This window comes from Rattus rattus, chromosome 1, assembly GCF_011064425.1.
Source record: "Rattus rattus isolate New Zealand chromosome 1, Rrattus_CSIRO_v1, whole genome shotgun sequence".
Classification (NCBI taxonomy): Eukaryota; Metazoa; Chordata; class Mammalia; order Rodentia; family Muridae; genus Rattus; species Rattus rattus.
In genome coordinates, this window is record NC_046154.1 from 146,580,765 (window position 1) to 146,589,749 (window position 8,985).

Consider the following 8,985-nt stretch of genomic DNA (forward strand, 5'->3'; position numbering starts at 1 on the left):
CTGAGTTCCTAGCTGGCTATTTCACTGTTTGCTTAAAATATAACAGTCATTCAACAAATGATACTTTTACTTTAAAGTTTTTACCTTGAAGGATGTTATCTAATGCATTAACTTAACTAAATACACATTTATTAAATATAGGAGATAACTAATAATTTATGCAACACATTCAAGAAAACCTTCTTGAACTTACATCCATACAAAGTTGACCGCTAGCTGCAGGCTAGGCAATCATTTCTGTTCTTATCTCTCCAGCTAACTCTTGTATTAGGAAACCCAACAGACTTCCTTTTGTTCTACGGGCCCATTCTGAGGCATCTTTTCCCGAAGGGACCAGTCACATAACAGTATAGTACAGAATAGAGTTTATTCAGGGCATGTGGGGTGGAATTGAGAGGGTAGTAGAGACAGAGAAAGGCAGAAAGAGAATAGAGTAGAGGCTGGCCATGAGCTGGTGGAGAGAGAAGGGGAAGGAGAGTGAGGAGGGAGGGGAAGCTGGACAAGAGGACAGACCAGGAACAAGAAGTCAAGAGAGGGGAACTGTAGGGAAGAGCCTAGGCAAAATGCTAACACTTTCTAAGGGACTTTATCTGTAGTATGCATCATTTATAAAGTGGAGGTAATTGTGGCCTGCAAATCATGGGTTTTGGATGGTTAATTTTTTGTGCATTTGATATATAACGAGTGAGCATTTATATTCTAAGGACAGTTCTGGAAAAGAAGAGTACAGTAGTCACTGTGAGACGGGTGATGTAATTTGATTAGCGAACAGTGCAAGGAATGAGCAGTGGTTGTGTAATATAATTCTAAAAGATAATGAATGTTACAGAGATAAAAAAGAAGATAGGAAGATAGAAGATTATGTCAGAATCCTCAGAAGTTCCTACTAAGGGCAGTAATAGGACACAGAGTGAAACAAGGAAGAAAGTGCAATGTAGACTCTCTGGGGAGAGGATGTCCCACAGTGGGAGTGGAGAAAGTACAGACGAGATAGCAAGCGAGACTCTTCAGCTTATATAGAGGGGGTGTGGCTAGTTTATAAAGACAATATGCTATACAATCAACTGGTATTGATAGACTTTATAATTTTTTATTCCAAAATACTCATTTTTTAGAAAAGTGAAAAAGCATCTTGCTACCTTATACAGCCTGATCAGGTTATATTTGAAAATGGATATAAATATGCATGTACATGTAGATACACAGAATGGATGTAACAACAGCGAATGGTTAAATTTGTAAGAAAAGCATGGAAGGAGAAGAGGGAAGGGGCGGGACACTGTAATTATAATCTCAAAAACTAAAGAACTAGTAAGAGACTATATCGACTGCAAGAAGTAAAATGATATTCACAGGTAACATCAGGCCTCATCACATCTTACTAAGATCCAGTTCCATGGAGGCAGTTATCCAAGAAAATAGAACAGAAATGGAAATGGATTTGTGAGATTTCATTTTGGGTGACAGTTTTCCGGCTTGAAGTGTAAGGGATGAGAACAGCACATGGATCCTGAATAAGCCAAATGCAAGATGGATTTGCAGCTTGTGAGATGTGGTGGCAGCAGTGGGAGGTATGGGCTTGCTTCTCCATGTTTGGAAAGGTGTACCATGTGCTGCTTTTCACTTGTGCATACCAGGAGCATGAGAGGGTCACTACAGCCAACACACATCAACAGCAAGTTTAGGATCGTTTATGTTTTTCTCCAAAATAGACTATTTTTTATTGTTTCAAAGGACCCAGTATATGGGAAAAAGAAAAGTAGTTTGAAGAGAAGAAGTAGATATAACATTTAGCATTACTTTTAGATGAACCACATTGAATTTAAATCCTCCAAAGTGTGACTCACATAATATTCTTTCCCTCCCATTCTCTGTGGACATGTAGTTAAATTTTGCTTTACTGAGAGTATTCCACAAAGGGCTGAAAATCACAGAGCAACAGCAACAACAACTCTGACATAGTTTTTCAAAGTATTAGCCTAAAGCATTCATAAGGAGGTCATGTTTAAAATAATACATGAAAATGAAACAGAAGATGGAGAAGTAAATAAAAGGGAGAACAGTTGAAGCACAAAAAAGATTCTTCAAAGGTTTAGTGAAGGAAGAATAATGGCAAAAGCTAGAGCTTAAGAAGATGTAAGCAGTGAATGCCAGAAAAGAGAGATTCAAGCAAGTGGATGCTGATGTCACCCATTTAAGTCTAAGCACAGTTTAATTTGATGAAAAACACAGTGACATTAAGTCCTAGCTATATACCCTGTCTTAGTCAGGATTTCATTGCTGTGAACAGACACCATGACCAAGACAATTCTTATAAGGGCATTTAATTGGGGATGGCTTAAAGATTCAGAGGTCCAGTCCATTATCATCAAGGCAAGAACATGACAGCATCCAAGCAGGCATGGGGCATGAGGAGCTGAGAGTTCTACATCTTCATCTGAAGGCTGTTAACAGAATACTGACTTCCAGGCAGCTATGATGAGGGTCTTAAAGACAACACTCAGAGTAGCACACCTACTCCAACAAGGCCACACCCTCTAGTTGTGCCACTCCTGGGCGGAGCATGTATAAACCATCACATACCTACTAGCAGATTTGTGTGGCATTTGAAGTCTTTCTACTTCCGGTAGAGTCAGTGCAACTACAGGCAATCTTAGAGCATTCAAACAAAACTATGGTTTGGACTGAAGTGATATGCATGAATATACCATACTGTTCCCAAAGCAATAACTAAGAAATAGCATATCCCATAATCCTACACACAAATATGCATTAAAATAATCCTGATTAATATCTCTTGTCCTGATAAAATATCATTAAATATAGTACAAGGCAAAATGATCAAGTATATGGTCCATGTTCATCTGCAATTATCAAATCAATAGGACACACTCAGAGAATCCTCAGCTTAGGAAATACATTGATTATTTTCATGTCCCTGTAAGAAAATACTTGACAGCACCAAGTTAATGAGGACATTTATATTAGCTCACAGTGTCAGAGGATTCAGTTCATCCTAGCTGAGTAGGAATAGCAAGCTGGAAAACAAAGAAGTAGAGAGTGGAGGGACTCTACTTGCTTTGTGTCTTCTCTTCTGTTAGCCTATCTGAGACTCCAGCTCACATGATGATAACATGTTCTTTCCTTGTCAGTCATTAATTTCTAGAAATATCCCCCAAACACACAGGTGTATCTTACCATCTCCTAGGGATGCTAAACTTCAGATACTTTGACAATGCAGATTACCTTCAACAATCCACCCCTTGTCAATGGACACCAAACACTGCACTGTAGATTATAACATTCTACTTCTGGTGTATTTAAAGTCTCAACCCCATCTCATAATGCAAAATGCATTTAGTGTGTCTGCAAGAGCCCTCTTAGGCTTAACATCATCCAACCATCTAAGTTCAGAGTCCTTGAGACTCAAGGTAAACTATTAGTTGTGAGATTCTGAAACCCACCCTCACCCCCGCACATGCACATGTACTAATATCAAAAGCATGTCATATACTTCCTATATAGTGTAACAGTGAAAATCAATCCCAATATAAATAGGATAAATGTGAGCATGAAAATAATCATACCAAAGCAAGACAAAAATTGTACAGGCAAATATTACACATTATAGTTCCATGTTGGGCATCTGGACCACATGAAGTATACTCCAATGAGATTGGGAAGTCCTACCCCTATAGCCTTGCTGTATGTAAGCCTTAAGAGTTTGTCTTGAATGTAGCTTTCCTTAGAGAACACTCCAAATTCTTATTGCCTCCCATGTCCTGAAGTTTCCATTATGGATTAGACTTTACCCTCACAGCTTCATCATGGTGTATATGTTTTCAATTATATTGCACCTGATGGTTTAGCTTACCAACCCATCCTTAACAGTTGCAGAGGGAGATTTCATGATCCTTGCACTCTGATACCTCCAGAACCAGTGCTACATGAATCATGCCAGGTTGAACACTATTGGGCACTGTTCAAATCACCTTGGAAAACACTTATCCAAGCATATAAGCAGAGTGTCCTGTTGTTTTTTAACAAAATCTCAATCATTTGATTTTAACAGTGAAAATTTGGGTGTTGGGGCAAAAGTCTACTAGCTGAGAGAGGCAGAGAAATTATCCAGATGACCAGATGACCTTCCTCTTCAGCCAGCTTCCCAAAGGAACAAAAACCAAAGACAAAACAAAACAGAACAAAACAAAAACAAAAACAAAACAAAACAAAAAACAACCCAAAACCCTTCTATTTCCTGTGCATCTCTTTATCCATTCTCCTGACTCCCTCTTCCTCTATATAATCTTTTCTTAATAATACTCTACATTCACTTCCGGAAAACTGGTTGCTTGCTCTGCTTCTTGACCTTGGTTGACTTTATTTAATCCTGTTTACAATATTCACGCAGAAAGCTCTTGGATGAATGGTATGTGCTAAGGCTGATTCACCCCACAGCTAAAAACAGGGTTTTTTCCCAGTAAAAAACACAATGTCATGGTTCACAGTATAATCAAATATCCTCTAACACCCTGATTCTAACTTATCAATGGAAAATATTTCAAATGAGTACTATGTTTTATGTCCCAAAGCTTGTGACTGACAACATCTGTCTGAATTCTTATTTTCTTGGTGAAAAATATTCATATTCTATTGGTGTTCATATCTTTAAAAACTATACCCTCCTTGTCTATAACTTTTAAGCAGCTCATCTGTATAATAGTATACATAAATCTTTCTTCTTTTTTGCTTTATTTCGCACTACAAATATCAGATAAAGTTGCAAACAATAATCACATTACAGTCTTAATACAGTGCTGTCCTGAAATTTCCTTTGTCAGGTTGATTAGCACACTGCTTCACACAAATTTTCAAGATGTTAACAAAATGTAGAGATTATTATTTCTAGAATTTAGCCCGAATAGCTTCAAGTTCAGTTCAGAGCTGACCCTTTCCCCTTTTGAAGCATCCTGAGAACAGTCTTTACTGCCCATTTTCACATTGCCATCCCAGATTTTTAAGCATCTGCCAGAACTTTCTTCTAAGCTATGCTTATAGCATTTTAAGTTTTGTCCGTTTAATTTCTCTGAGTTTTTTCCAACACCTCTTCCAAGCTATTTTCAAAGGTGTGAGTACCACATACTCAGGTTTTGTCACAGCAATGACATCACTTCTCTGGTACCAATTTTCTGTACTAGTTACTTTTGCATCCCTATGACAAAATGCCTGAAAAGGGAGAAGAAAACGGAGTAAAGATTAGTAGTAACTACTGGTTTTAGTGGATGCAGCACATTGTAGCAAAGGAGTACAGCAAAATGACTCTATCAGGTCATGGTGAGCCAGGAAACAGAAACCATGGCTGCCACTGACCCTGGGAAATACAGAAGAGGGGACTATTGACACTGTTCATGTTCTCTCTTTCCCCAGATCCCCAGACAGTGAGACTGTGCCACTCGCCTTCAGAGTAGGTCTTCTTCCAGTTCTTGAATCCTCTGAGCGCATACCTTCACAGACACATGGAAAGTGTATTTCTCTAGGGTTTCTTAGTTGAGTCTAAATTCAGTTAATTGTATCTGGTGTCTGTAGTGGTCTAAATGATGTTTTGAACAAAACGATGTTTTTTAATAGTACCAGTGATTATTTTCCCTCATAGAAATAAAACACTTTCTCGAAACACAGATGATTATTAAGAAATATTCATTACATGAACTATTTAGCCAGAGGAGAAAAAAATTCTAAAGAAACTAAAATTGGACAAGCACATTTTACCTAAAATATTTTTGTAAGATTTTTTACAAGAATTTCATTATTTAATTATAATTCATTTTACTCACTGTTTTATGAAGATTTAATAATTAACATAATTTTCATCTTTGCAATTATGTGATTTGATTGAAAATGCCCCCATAGGTTCATATATTTGAATACTTTCTTGCTCGTCAGTTGGAAGTTGTTTGGGAAGAATCAGGAGGTGTAGCATTATTGGAGGAGGTGTGTCACAGGGGCCAGACGTTGTGGTTTCCATTCAATTCGTTGTCAAGTTAGCCATCGCTGCCTCATTGTTGTTGTGTCTCAAGCTGTAATTCTCAGCTACTTCCCAGTGCCATGTCTACCTGTGGCCATACTTCTTATCATGTCATAAACTCATCTTCTGAAACTGCAAGCTCCCATCAAATGCTGTGTTCTATAAGTTACTTTGGTCATGATAATTTATTACATCAATAGAAAAGTAAATAAATTATAATATATTTTACCCACTGTCTTATAAAGATTTGATAATTTACATAATTCATTTATTTTTGATCGACAGACAGATCAATCCTCATGATTGCCTATCATCCTTACCTTACTGTGTCTGACCTTTGAGCATTTTGCCTGATGTTCCTCACTCTCTTTCTTCCTCCTAAGTCCTTTGCCTACAGACCCCGTCCACGATCCATGATTCAGATCCCTGATATTTCTCAGCTGCCTTTGTCTTTATGTTCTCTTGTTGGTGATGACATATCATGACTTGAATGGGGGCAATAACTGCATTTTCTTAGGCTGAGTTAGATTCATATGCCAGGACTCTTATTATGGAGAAGTTTGCACAGTTTGTAAAATCATTTGTCAGACTTTGAGAAAGTAATCAATATTTCAGGATACACCAGCCAACCTTTTAGTGTATACAACATAATCTCTTAAACTTGTGGTTGCTGAAAGTTAAGAGAAATGATGATTTCTTCTGATGTAGAAACCCTGCTTTGAATAGTGTTTAGGTTTGACTTTGTTGGAAGAACCAGCATTTTCTTCCTGATTGGAAGAAGAAAACTATTCCCAGATGTCTTACTTTTTCTGACTAAATGAAGAACCTTCACAATTTATCTAATGATCAGGCCAATTAACCCAAGACTTGTGATTCACTTGCAATCTAAACAAATTCCAACCTATACAACCTTATAAAAATTAAGCTTTCCTATAGCAATCATGCAAGGACTGGTAGCTAAGAAGAATATCTCAGTATATTCCTAGCACTTTTCAGTGAAGAGTAGAGACAGAATGTGTATAAATTTAAATCAATATAAATATTTCCATTATCTTATCAGCTAAATCTTTTTCTTTTGCTTATTGACTCATGGAGCCAAAAAGTTAAATATTTTGTAATCTGTTTCCTTCTAAAGCATTAAAATTGAAACGCTCAATATATCCTTTAAATTCTACGAAACTTAATTTCCAAATAAAATTCTATTTCATATTTGTTACCCTATTATTTTTCTAAAACTTAGGAACTTTAATTTCTGTTCACTACCAATTTTGTTCAAATGATTTATGGATCTTATTGTTTTTATAAACTCTTACTTTTGTGAGATAGTAGTCATACTACTCTGATGCACAGAGACAAATGTGAAGTCATATTTCAGATAACTCTGAGAACAGAGAAGCCTCTCACAGCTCCTCATTGTCTGCCCATCCACTGCCCATGTTCTACCATGATATGTGCCAGAAAACTGACTTATGTGCTCTTCTCTTTCTCTTCCTTTTTTGGAAATGTAGCTGGCTCTCATAACAGAAATATTTTATACATATTTTATTTGATCTTGTCTAATCTCTGATGTTTTCTTAACATTTGCTTTAATTTTAATAATTCACTTAGAATATGTAACATCTGTTCAAAACATTTGACCAAATCAGTTTTATTGATATAAATCAACAAACCAATTCTAATGCAGGGAAAACCACCATATAATTCTTCTTCAACTCATCAATGAATCACTCTGAAGAGACTTACAGTTGAAAGGCTTTTAATTTTTCTATAAAGTTCCTTGAAACAGATGTGAAAATTCACTCGTCTCCCACACTGTCTAGTTCAAACAGCTATAATTATTTCATGGATTACACTTGACTGAAATGAAAGTCCCAGGATTATTTTATCTAAGCGGATGCTATTTTCTGACATCAAAACACTATTTTGCTTGATTAGTTCTTGGTTATTTGCCAATGAATAACGATAAAATGCCTGTGCCTTCACTGGTAAATTAGTTTCATTCTTCTCAGTAGCTTTCTTGGGACTTCGAAGATGTGCACCTTTAAACATATATCCCTGCATTGGGCTTTCTGTTGGAAAGAAAAGGGTTTCTTCTCAAAAGCTTAAAATCCAACATTCATATAATGTGCTCCTCTTTTCTTATGGTGAAAATTAAGTCCAGTGAAGTGTAACTGCAGGATGAGAACTGTCAAGTTTCCTTGACCACCTAGTCTATAGGTACATTCTCAACACTTCTTTCTCTAGGGTCATCTATGTAGGTATCTTGTAGAGAGTCTGTGTGAAAAGTATTGCCTTTCAGGTCTCTCTCAGAGGTAGAATATGGAGGAGCTTGCTCAGTTTTCACCTTTAGCCCTTCAGTTAGTCTTCCCATTGAGTTGACCTCTGCTACTTTCTAATATGTTTTTCCCTTCTAGCTACTTCTCCCACATTATTGGCCTCAGAGTTAATACACACACTGATGATTTAGGCTTTGTGATGGCTAGTATTATGTTTTACACTTAAATTACTGTGCTTAAGGGATCTATAAAACAAAAAACAGCTCTAACCTATAAGCCCCACTTTTCCAAGGATAACATCCTGGAATCTGCATTGTTATGTAAGATAACAAGCTGTGTGTTTTCACTTCTATAAACAAGCTTGGTTGCCCTAGTTGTGAAGGATGTGGGTAGACTGTCCTTGCTACTTTGAGGGCTCTTCTCTTTTTCACCCTTCCTCCCTCTTCTACTGAACCTCTACCAGCTTCATCCTCTATTACTAGATAGGAGAGAAATGACAGAGGGGAGAGAAGAGATAGAGATCCCTCGAATCTAATTTCTTTTCTTTTGTTTCTTTTTTTGATCACAACTAGTAATAAACCACAGCCAATGTCCTTTAACAACCACCAACCCTGCTTATTGGGTTAATGTCCTTACTGGCCTCTACTGCTTATATTCCCTCTGAAAAGTTCCCAGAATTCCAAA